This window comes from Atheta coriaria, unplaced genomic scaffold (genome assembly GCF_025399875.1).
Source record: "Atheta coriaria isolate IRGN ID8LTWV9N9 unplaced genomic scaffold, Caltech_Dcor_3.1 hic_scaffold_4_pilon, whole genome shotgun sequence".
Lineage (NCBI taxonomy): Eukaryota > Metazoa > Arthropoda > Insecta > Coleoptera > Staphylinidae > Dalotia > Dalotia coriaria.
The window spans coordinates 3,751,882-3,763,536 of record NW_027045446.1 but is presented as its reverse complement, the minus strand read 5'-3'; positions in this window follow the sequence as shown (position 1 = coordinate 3,763,536).

Sequence of the window (11,655 nt, the reverse complement as noted above, 5' to 3'; positions counted from 1 at the left end):
TGGTCGTCGTCGGACTGCCCCGCGTATAAATATCCCAGCTACAGAGGATGGTGTACATCGAAAACTGCATTATTAACTAGTCCGAGATGTAATTAGGATATCACGAAGTCGACGAGTGTGCCGCACTACGTTTTGCCACTCTATTCCCCAAAGGAGTCGAGGCGAAATAACGGCCGGGCGGAAACTCTGAGCTCGTTTCTTAAACTACCGGCATGCTGCTGGCCGCCCTGACAGCGCCAGATTTGCGGTCGTGTTTTTCCCGAATGCGAATTTACCGAATGGGCGCCACCTTCTAAATAATTTACGCCCTGCACGTTCGCATCGACATCAAATCTCGTTCCATTATCGGGACGCCCGGACATGATCTACAAATTTGTGAACTAAACAAACCAGTCTCAGCGCCACAGCAAACCAACACAACAAATCACATGTTGATTAATTCCTTACTCATGACAACAACGCTAACAACGTGTAAGAAATAGTAATTTATTAAAGACACTCACCAGATTCTGTGTACTTAGTCCTGGGTTGATCTGCATATGTCGTATGTAGTTTTGAAGACTGCGCTCGTCGCGTCAGACCTTTAATTTTAATTTGCCCTCGGGATGTAATTCATTATTATGCATGAGCTACGGTGGAATTCGTGTGCGGGTGCGAGAACAGATTGGTCCGCATGCGGAAGAGGGAACTTTGGATAAGGCTCGCTGAGGCGGTGACGGGTGTTGGCGAGCAAGGTAGCACCGTGAAATGGAGCTGCTTTGCTCTGCCGAACGATACTGTAATCGAGTCCAATAAACAAAGTCGACGGCGAAGCGTTGGCGTCGCGAATGCCGCCTGGGTAGTTAGACAATTATACCGGCGGAAAGATGGAATTGCGCAGAGTTTTCTCTACGTTGGAGTGTGAGAGGGTTTTGGTAACCAACACACATTTCTGCTCGGAAGTAAATCGAATGCATTACGACCTATATGCAATGCAAAACAATCTATTGTACGAGTATGTGCATGAAGCAAAGAGGATTCAAACACGAACTGCTGGTGCTGCATTAATAAATACCTACTTTGTAATATGTGAAAATATGACATTTCTAACAGCTTTCAGAATAAACTAGAACAAACTTATACTATTATTAAACAAAAATAAGATTTAAGATTACATTGTAAAACACAAGTTGCACTTGCAGAGATACCAGGGAACCAATATAAACCTCCCATATTCAATCTGTCAACATGGATTGCTGTTCCCGAACGACTTGACAGCACCTGACAGCCGGCATCGACTCCCGGCGGGAATTTATGAGTAATGGTTTTTCCGCCACGAAGCGACACGGAAACAACGTGTACTCGCACCTTCGGGGCAAAGTTCTTTACGCCACCGGATGCCCCCGTTGCTCTGCGCACGCGTTTCTCAAAAATTCTACACTACTCGAGCAATCGCACTCGATTCACGCCGTTTAATGGCCTTTTTGCTTGTTGTCATCAACGTCACGCATGCGAATTGACAAGCCATTAGCACTTATTCAGATCCTGCCATTAAGTACCCGGCGAGTTTTAAAATATTTGTGTCAAGAAATATCATTATTCTGTCAAGCAACCCTAATGTATCGCATCAGTCAAAACGCAATTAGCGCGGCTAATATGAAGTAGAGCAAAAAAATCCGTCGGAGGTCAGACGCAGTCTGAGCGCGCGAGAAGCACATGTTGAAGAAAATCAATTTTCCGGAGCTTAGGGACGCTTCTAATGGACTCGGACAACACTCCGACTCTTTGTCATTCTTTCCGAGCAAATAGATTAATCAAGATCGCCACTTGCCGCACGTTTGAGCGGCGTGCCACGCCGGGGGATTGGTGGCAAACATTAACACAATATTGGATCCGTTTTCGTTGCCTCGCATTCGAAGTGCACACCAGCCAAAACCCAAATTACATTTTTTCCACTTGAATTAATTGTTATTGTTCGTGGCGCTGTGCGGCGGCGGCGCTGGGAGTACTCTTTTTGTTCTTGCGACAGGGTTCAGGCACGAAGGTCTGGCTGCTAACCAAACAAATAAATCGACTGCCCTCTGACCACTCTTCATTCTGCTACACGCTGGCCGCAGCATACAGGTCCTTTCAAATGGCCTCTACTCTCCTTGGGAGCTGGAGTGTTCTCCGATGAAATCACAGCGGGAAACAACTGGTATCGAGGGGTTTCCGAGTGTTGGAAGAAATTTATTGCGAGTCAACGATCGCAACCGTAACGAGACCGATTAATCTTATCGCTAATTCGTAATAATCTGAGCGAACCACACCGGGCACGCACGACATGCCGCATTGAGGAAATTGAGTGATAATCGTTCTACATAATTTCACAATGAAGATTGCACACCCTCGCATATTCATTAAAATTGAATTATGGTAGCGAGCCGCTCTGTGCTCTCTGTGCTTAGGGCTGAATGGAGTAGCATGAAAGCGAGAGGGTGGATTGCGTGCGCGTGCGATTTAATTCAGCCGCGAGGCGCGCACCGCGCTTCCGGAAAAATGTGTTCGAGATCTGATTGTGCTAATAGTGTTTGTTTTGCTTGATATCCCAAGTTTGGGATGCTTTGTGCTTATGTTTGCCGCACAAGCACCACCCAAGGCAATAATTAAAGGTTCCTATTTCCTATTAATTATAATGCAGTAATCTGACAAGATAAACAGCACTATCCAGTTAATAGAATCGATTTTACAAATGCAATTAATATTCTCACACCAATCAAATTAAAATGGTCAACGTTTGAAGGGCGTGAAGGCTTCACTGCACACCTTTGCTGGTTGACTCATTAATAAGACGTGATGAATGGCCGAGGTGCACAAGCATGGCGTGTGCATGTTGGAGGGCGACTGGCGGCGGCTGAGCGAAGTGAATTAGGGTAAGTAAGTAGCTTCAACAAGTGTAGCCGCCCTGCGTTCTTGTGGCTCGGAGATTTCGCCGTGGCACGCCATCACGTTGGCCTCGCGCTCGCCGCCATCCATTATACAAGCCAGACAATTTATTTTCCTTAGCTCAAACAGAAGATCTTGAATATTGCATTGTGCCTTTATCCGTCCGGCGTCGGCGCACCGCTTCGTTATATAACACCCCGGGAAGAACGCCAGAAATGAGCAGTGAATTTCACTTCGCCGAGAGAAAATAATGGGCGGCCAAATTAAACAGGAGCGGGTGGAGGACCATAGAGAATATGGAGTGCGCCAGCAAAATAAAAAATACATAAAAAGATCCCAGCCAGGAGAAAAATGGAAAAGCGCAAAAGTATGCTGAACATTTGAGATTTTGACTTTCCCCGTGAAGATTTGCACCGGCTGGTAACAAACTATTGCTGTTGTTTTTCTTTATTTTTTTAACGAGCGAACATGTTCGACGCACCCATGCCACTCGACATGACGTCTCGAGTACAACACAAACTGCTCACATCCCCGTGAGAGCGCCGAGTTTACTTTTCCTACCACGTCGTGATTCTATTGTTGTGTGGAACGTGTGTCAAGGCGGATTTCCACGCTGCGACAGTTGACTGCGTGCCCCGCGGGAGCGGGACTCAGGATGATTTGTGGTGGCCAGCGGCGGCGACGGCGGTGTGCAGACGGTGCGCGACGCTCGCGCTGACGCTTACCAATATCCGTCTGCTGGCGCTACTTGATCCTCTCGGCGAGTCCGCCACTTCGTATTTATCAGATGAAAGATGGCTTAACGAATCGGCATCTGGACGCATTCCGAGCATCGCCCGCTGGAATCTTACAGCTATCGATGGACTATTAGTTTCTGCCGGGTAAAGGGCGAATGGCACGTCTGGTGTCACTGCAAGCCGCTTGTTCAGGGTCATCCCAGTGTGATCTCCGGTAACCCTTACCGAACTAATATGATGCTGAGGGCGTGCTGCACGATCGAGTTTTTGCTGGTAAAAAAGCGCGAGAGGCGATTTTTTGATAAATCGCAAACCTCCCGAGATGCACGACGCGCGGATAAGAAGTATAGGCAATAGTTTCGTAGATAGCAGGCATAAATCTTCGAATTCGATCTGGAGAGGACCATAAATCGCACCTGGTGATCGAGAATAACGTTAACCGGCCTCACTAGCAAACGCGCCTGGATGCAAAGCAATGTGCCTTCGCACCTTGTCGCCACACCGCCCCCTTGCGTTCCGCATCGCACGGCTGCTTATAATGCGACGCTCGGAATAGAAAACAGATCCCACGGTAATTCAGTACAATATATTTATTTATCACATTCATATATCAACCCCTCACGATATTACAATACCAAATGTTATTCACCTCTAAATTAAATACAAAATGATTAAAGATTTGCAACAAATTGCAGCGGAAATCCGGTAGTATCGACAAATGAAATAAACTTCCGAGAAAATCCTTGAATTTGTAGTCAACGCGCGCGCCACATCTTGGCTCCAAAAAGATCCATCGATGTCGACGGTCCGAGCACGAAATGCTAACTCAGTTGTCGACATGATCCAATGGCAAGCAATTACTGGTTGTCAAGCTTAATTCTCAAGACGACACATTACAGACAGCAAGGTTTCTTACATTTTTCTATGTTAGTCTAAAACTAATAATAAAATATAATATCAGCAAACAATAATTTTAAATTTCTTTATAAATACCCAGAAATAATTATAGAAATGATAACACGTAAAATAACTTCCATATCGTGCGAGGCTCACTCCGCTCGATACAAGACGTGCCTTGCTAATCAACTGAGAACCACTTGTTGATGGGGACCTCACTTAGTCATATTATGCCGCTACGGCGTGGGCGGCGATGGCGGCGTGTGTCCCTCTCAGTACGTGCACGACGGCACGCGCCCGTTCGTATTCATCCGCTCGTCTCGCGACGGCGGCGCGTCGCAGAGAGCAGAGAGCGACATAACTTATGGCGATTAATTACGTGGCCGTGAGAGCGATCCCGCTAACGAGATTCGCATAATGCAAATTTGCCATCCCCGCCCCGCCGCTATTCACATTCTCATTCGCACTTCGCCGTGGAAAATTGCGATGGTAAAAACAGCTTCCATTTAAGCAGACGTCTTGCGAACACAATAGTTTTACGGTAATTACGTAAATATTAAATCATTAAACTGAACTAATTGGATGTAATAGTTGCAGAAATATAAATGAGAATTTTAAGGCGATGATTAATGCACAGTGCCAACTTGAAAAGATTTCTTCGTAGGTTTAAGAAGATGTTGCATTATTCATTGTGCATGCGATAAAAGGATTTGACTTTAAACTTTTATCTCGAGAGTAATTTGTTTACAAAATAACTGTTTTTGTTTGTGTTGCGTGAATAATTATTAAATAAGTTTTTTTGGAAAACCAAAAGTTTTGAAAAAAGATTTTGATAGTATTTTCCCGATGATTGGCAATTCGAAACAATCTTTGCAAACATTTGGCATTTCGGCAAACACGTCGCCGCATAACGCGCGCACGCCGTCGCATAAACCAGGCACCGCGCACCGCCGAAAACAAAACCAAAAGGAATAAAATAAAAAAAAGGGGACGAAAACGAGAACGAATGATAAAGAAAAAAGTTCGCACCTTGCGCCCAGCGCGCGATGTTTGAATAAATAGAATGTAGGGAGCGCGCTCACGGGGCGGAGAAAGCTCCGTAGATATTGGCTTTGTTCAACTCGGGGGGGATCAAGCGTTCCCATATTGGATTGCAAAGAGATCGGCTAAGATTGTGAGGGATTTGCCGAGGTGGTCCCAAATCGAAACAGAACATTTCATCCAACTTTTCCTACGTGACTCTAATACGAGCATTACGCCCGACTTCGATAACACCTCGCCGCGATTGATATTTATGAAAGCTAAAGCATTCCAAAGGTGTTTCACGCGCCGCTGCAACTTTCTCGTGCACGTCGTTTGCGGGGTGGGCTGTGTGGAGGCGTCGTGCGACCCCAGGTCGCTGAAAAGGAAACACATCGGGACCGGGCGCGCGCACCCCGACACCTCAACAACAACGATCAAACTTTTAGAATCCCCGAACCGGGATTAGCGCGCCGCCACGGCCACCGCTACACCGTAAATCATCTAACTGCGTATAAATATTAAAAACGCGCCGCGGATGCGCGCCCATCTCCTGCAGTTAGTCCGTCGCGCGCGCGGATCATTAAAACTTTATATTTACAAATCTTGCCGACTTAAACCGGCGCTTAACTGCCGCGCCAAGTGGCGAACTTACGCGACTTGCACGCACTTATGCAGATACTCTTCGCGTGGGTGAGCGCTAAGTCTTAACGGTAAGTTTCCAGAAGCACTTTCTTACAAATTTGATAATTTGACTTTGAAAAACAAATAAATAAAATTATATTTAAAAAAACATTTTTAGAAGTATAATATGTAACTTTAAAACCAGAATTAATCCCGCAGCTCAAACTAATTAAAAGGATAGGGACATAGTCATAATTCAACGTGGCAAACTAATTAACACAAAACGTACACACGGGCATAATCCTTTTGGTGTTTGCGTGTGTATACAGAAGCAAAACATTGAACACTACTACAATTTTCACAGAAAATCAAAATGTCAGCAATATAGCAGACAGTACGCGCAAGCAATAAACATGCTTGCTCTGCGCTTGGAATATTTGTCAGTAGACAAATATGTTATTACATGAATAGATGAATAGCAATAATTTGTATGTTAAGTAGAGATTTACAATATTCACATGCTTGAGATTTTCATAATCTGTTAGCAATTTATTTGATAAAATTTTCAACAAAAGTAAAAAATAAGTCTAAACCCAGAAAATCCTCCACACTTTGTGTTTTTATTTTTTAGCCAAACTTAAAGTTGATAAGCGTGTAAATTTAGAAAGCGAAACAAAAAACGGAAGCAGAGTATTGCCAAGAGAGTTATAACTTGTTTTTGGGTCGCAGCACCTAGTGTCAATCTGGCGTAATTTGTAACCGATGTTGCTTCCTGATCAACCATTATCTCACCCTTTTGCGAATTCGTCTCCTAGAGGGACAGATTGAGTGCTTTCCCGACCACGCGAGCGCAAAATCCCGATCGCGCGTGAATGGCGTAATCAATACGCAACTGTTTTTTTTTTCATCTCGGCGGCGCGGAATATATCTATCAATCCATCTACATCGCGTGGCGGTGCGCAACTTTGCTCTTTGCGGGCTCGCATGGTGCGCTCCAGCTTTTGTTGTTTTGTCCCTTACTCTTTATACATCTTGTGTGTGAAAAGACCGCCCCGTGGTGAAATTGTGCTCGAATGGAAAAACCAAGCGGCGAAATTTATATACAGATATAGCAGCGTGGAAAGTATATGGGCTACAATTTGAGTCGACATGTAACGTAGATGTGATGTGCATCGGAAGGTGATCGCACGTGTGGACGTGTGAACCGTGTGTGGCGTGCGGATGGAATTGCGAAGTGTGAAGAAGATGAGTCGTGCGAGCTTCCATCCTTAAATTGCGTGAACGCCGGCCGTTTGCTTCCGGCGCCACCGCCAACGCGCCGCCTCTCAATAAGTGTGCAGTGAGATTATACGCCTCGTATTAATTTGATTACGTTTAGGCCACGAGATACCATTTGGGAGGTGATGTTCGTTTTGTTTGCAGTAGCGTTGATGTTTTACTCCAATTTTGTTTTTCATGTTTTTTCTCACTTGTTTCTTGGCGTTGGCTGTTATTAGCTGGCGTCGAGTTTTTTTGTTTGATATTTTTGTCGGCATACGCAAGGTTTTCAGTTCGGCGCAACTGCAATAGCTGCAGGAAGAGAAAACAAAGCGTCAACGCGACGCGCTTTCACCGACGAAAATGGTAACTGTAATTGACGTTATTACGCCCTCAAGCCACAACATCAATGCGGCAAATGTGGAAAGCGACTTTGTCTTTCAGTCGGAAACGAACTTAACGAAATACGTGATGTTGCTTTATCACACAAGTAAAAAATTTAGATCTATTAGTTAGAAAGAAATATAAGAAATTATTAACTTGATACTAAAAAGTCATTTCCCGTAAAATAACTGAAACATAAAACATTGCGACAATACATCCGATGTTTTATGTTGGTCGATCGGGCAAAAAGGTTTGCCGTAAATACTTCAAAGGATATTACAGGGTCAGCGACTGAGTAAATCCTTTATTAGTGACAACGGCATGGCGCGCCAGAAGGTCTAGTGGATTCATCGCGCAACGCCATCAGGATAACACTTTTCGCAAAAAGAACGAAAAAAATGCGTCCATTTAAAAAGAATAATCTAATTAAACCTTTGGCGAACGTAATGTTTGGGTTGCCGCAATCACATTAGAGAGTGACTTTTTTGTTGCTTCTTGGCGTCCGCTGGTCGTCACCGACGTGATAAAGGCAAAGGCGGCAATTTCATTCCATTAGAATCACATGAAAAATGCCAGAATTTTAATTCATCATGTTTCGGTCTGCTTTCGATTCGCACATGCTTTTCACCCCGCCGGAGCGAAAAGGGACCATTACAACCTCAATAACGGAATGAAATAAGAGTCGCTGTCTGTGTTGATTTTTACATTTTTATCTAAGTGCAAAATGTCAGACACACGTCGAATGAAAAATGAAATAACAAAATCCCAACACCACCAGAGTTATTGGCGGCGTTTTCTTTGCTTCTTTGTGCGGTTGTAAAATTTTGAGCGCAAATATGAACGCGCTGAATAATTCGGCTCGTTTCCTTCCGCGCGTTTAACTATGGCAATTGCTCGCACCTTCGTGCCGGGGCACATTTGCGAGTAGTTATTTCTTGAATAATACACACGCACCGACAGCAGTATGAGAGAGCAAATGTCGTTTGGGAAGGACGAGAAGGTTGAAAGTGGCAGAAAAGCGAAGCTGCAAATTACACGCACGGAGTTGAGGCACAAATTGGTCCCTATAACGAAAATGCTTAGTTTGTAATTAAGTTTTGCAAAGACGTTAAATTATAAAGCAAAAATTAAGCCAATAATTAAAACGTTCATTTCACCACCGCTGGTTTCGCATGTTTGGTAAAAATTTCGATTTTCATTTCGAATCGTTTCACAAAACATAAACTTGAATAATGGAAGATTTAAATAAATTAATATGCATCATGTTAGAATATGTATACGGTATACATATTAAATGTATTTAATTAAGGTAATGCATAATGTAGCTTATGTTATACAGGTTTACCGAGTTAACATTTGATGTTGAATAAGGACTGTAATTAAAATCATCTAATATTCAATTATTTCATTCTCATTATATTTAAGTATTAAATATGTCGCACGTTCGGTATGACAGATGAATGCGGCACCTAGTTTATTATTCAATTAATGAATTTGTGAAAACAGCTTCCATTTTTAGAACAATTTAACTTACCTCTTGTAGCAAATGAATAAACTAAATATTATTTTAGAATTTGAGTACAGATTCCAGTTTGATTTAGCTTGGATGCAAACCAGCAAGTTTCTCCCTTCACACAGTATTGATTTATTTTCCTACGAAGTAAAGATACACAGGAGACCGAACGTCATGTTAAGCGACTGGTCTCGGTCTAGGGAACAGAACATTCGCCGGTAGAGCGCGCCACTATTCTATTAGTACCATTACTTTGCTATGGATACCGCCGGAAAAAATCCAAGAAACATGAAACAATACAAAAATGAAGCAAAGAGAACTATGATTGATGTATATAATTGTGTACCATGACTACTATGGAAAAGCCTACCGTTCGGGCTCTTGTGTATCTATAGTTCGTGCGGCATTTAATTAGCATAGAATTTAATGGCGCTGCAGCGGTGAACCTTTAATCGCTCGTAAGGACACAGATATCTTTGAACAACGTTATTAAATTGAACATCCATTAACGAAGAAACGTATACTACATAATATCTGTTAATTAATCGTAAAACTAGATGATTTATTTAAATATTCTTTACAAGCGCCCAATAAGATAAAATTAATATAAATAGATAAAAGCTACTATTGAGATAGTGACAGAGCGCAAATCACATAATGACATTTCAAGCGTGAAATGAGACAAAGTGGACGTGAGTTGATAAAATCCGCTGCTACAATAACCAATGTTTACATAACATTACAAGACCGATGGGCTAAACTCGCGGGAATATGTGTAGTCACAAAGGACACCCTAGCGACATCTCGGAATGATCTTAAAAGTACTATTTAAATTCGACTATTTGTTTATGCAATCGTGCATGTTGTGATGTGGGAGTGAAAGTAGTAAATGACAGAAACTACAAAAATTCTGTTATTAAGTATATAGATTGAATAAACCCTCAAAACGCCTTAGAAGTGCCCTAAAATGTCATTAAAAAATTGGCATTTCTCAAAAAATTTAAAAGCATGCAGTACCATTCTGCCATCCAGTATCACTCCAAAATAATTCATTAATTGTCAATAAGCCGAAGTAGCTCAGTTAGGAGAGCGTTAGACTGAAGATCAAAAGGTCTCTGATTTAATCCCTGGTTTCGGCACGTTGCTTTTGCCAGAGATTTATCGTAGGTACTACTAGAAAATTTTGTTTTGCTTGTGATTTGCAAAATAACACCCTGTATCTTGCAAACTAATAGTCTTGTTCTACAGTTACTCACCGATATGTTAGAGTTAGAGAGTTCCCCTACACGATGCATACATTTCCAACCCTCTAGCCCTTCTGAATATGTTCTAAAATGCTTTTTAGAAAGTAGCATTTTTCATAAAGTACGTAAATATGATGTGGAAAACACCCTATATCCTTTGAACTAATTAACTGATTTAGATATTCTTATTCCTTCGTAATGACCTTTAAATATTGACAGTTTTCACAAAAATGAAAACATTGTATTGAAAACACCCTGTATCATCTGAACTATTTGGGTTTTTTTGATTATTTTTACCCATGTTATAGCTTTAGAACTCTTCTTCATGACGCATAATTTTTCAATCTTCTACCCCTTTTAAAAAATCGCTTAAACTCCCTTTAAAATTGGCATCCTTCAAAAATATTGAAAACATGGTGTAAAACACTCTGTATCGTGTGAATGAATTAATTATACATCTTAATTGCGTGTCTACTATCTGCAGCATTCATAGATCGTATTAGCATGAACTAAAAAGTATAAAATAGGGTTGTATTGTTTATTTCTATATTTATCGGCAAACGTGGGTATTCAATACGAGAATTGTGTTCGTTTTGAACATAATTTACACTTTCTTGTCACATTTCCGTGTTGTCGTTGCCATCCCCTCATGCCGCACATTTCAAGGCTTAGTTTAATTTTGATCGCAGGTATCGTGTCTATTGCAATTCGCGCACAAGGTCGTGTGTCATCGACGCGCCGGCTTTGCGCATCTATTGCTCTCACCAGCGGGGTTCATGCAGCAGGCACACACGAGTAGTCTTATCGTGAACTGTCCCGTCGGTGCTTGCTCGTCTTTAACGTGTGCTATCGCCGCCAGATTCGTGTCGATCTCAACAAGTTTTAACTGGCGACAATTGCATCCTGTTCCTAATTATTTGCGCGTTTAATATCCATAAATGTTTTTTTTGCTCGCGTTAGATATTTATATTCCAAATTACAAGAAGGTTCCGGTTTTATGGTCGGCTATTGTGTGACGCTTCCTTCATTAGAAGGTCCCTTAGTGTTTGAGTAAGTTACATTTATCTGACCATTC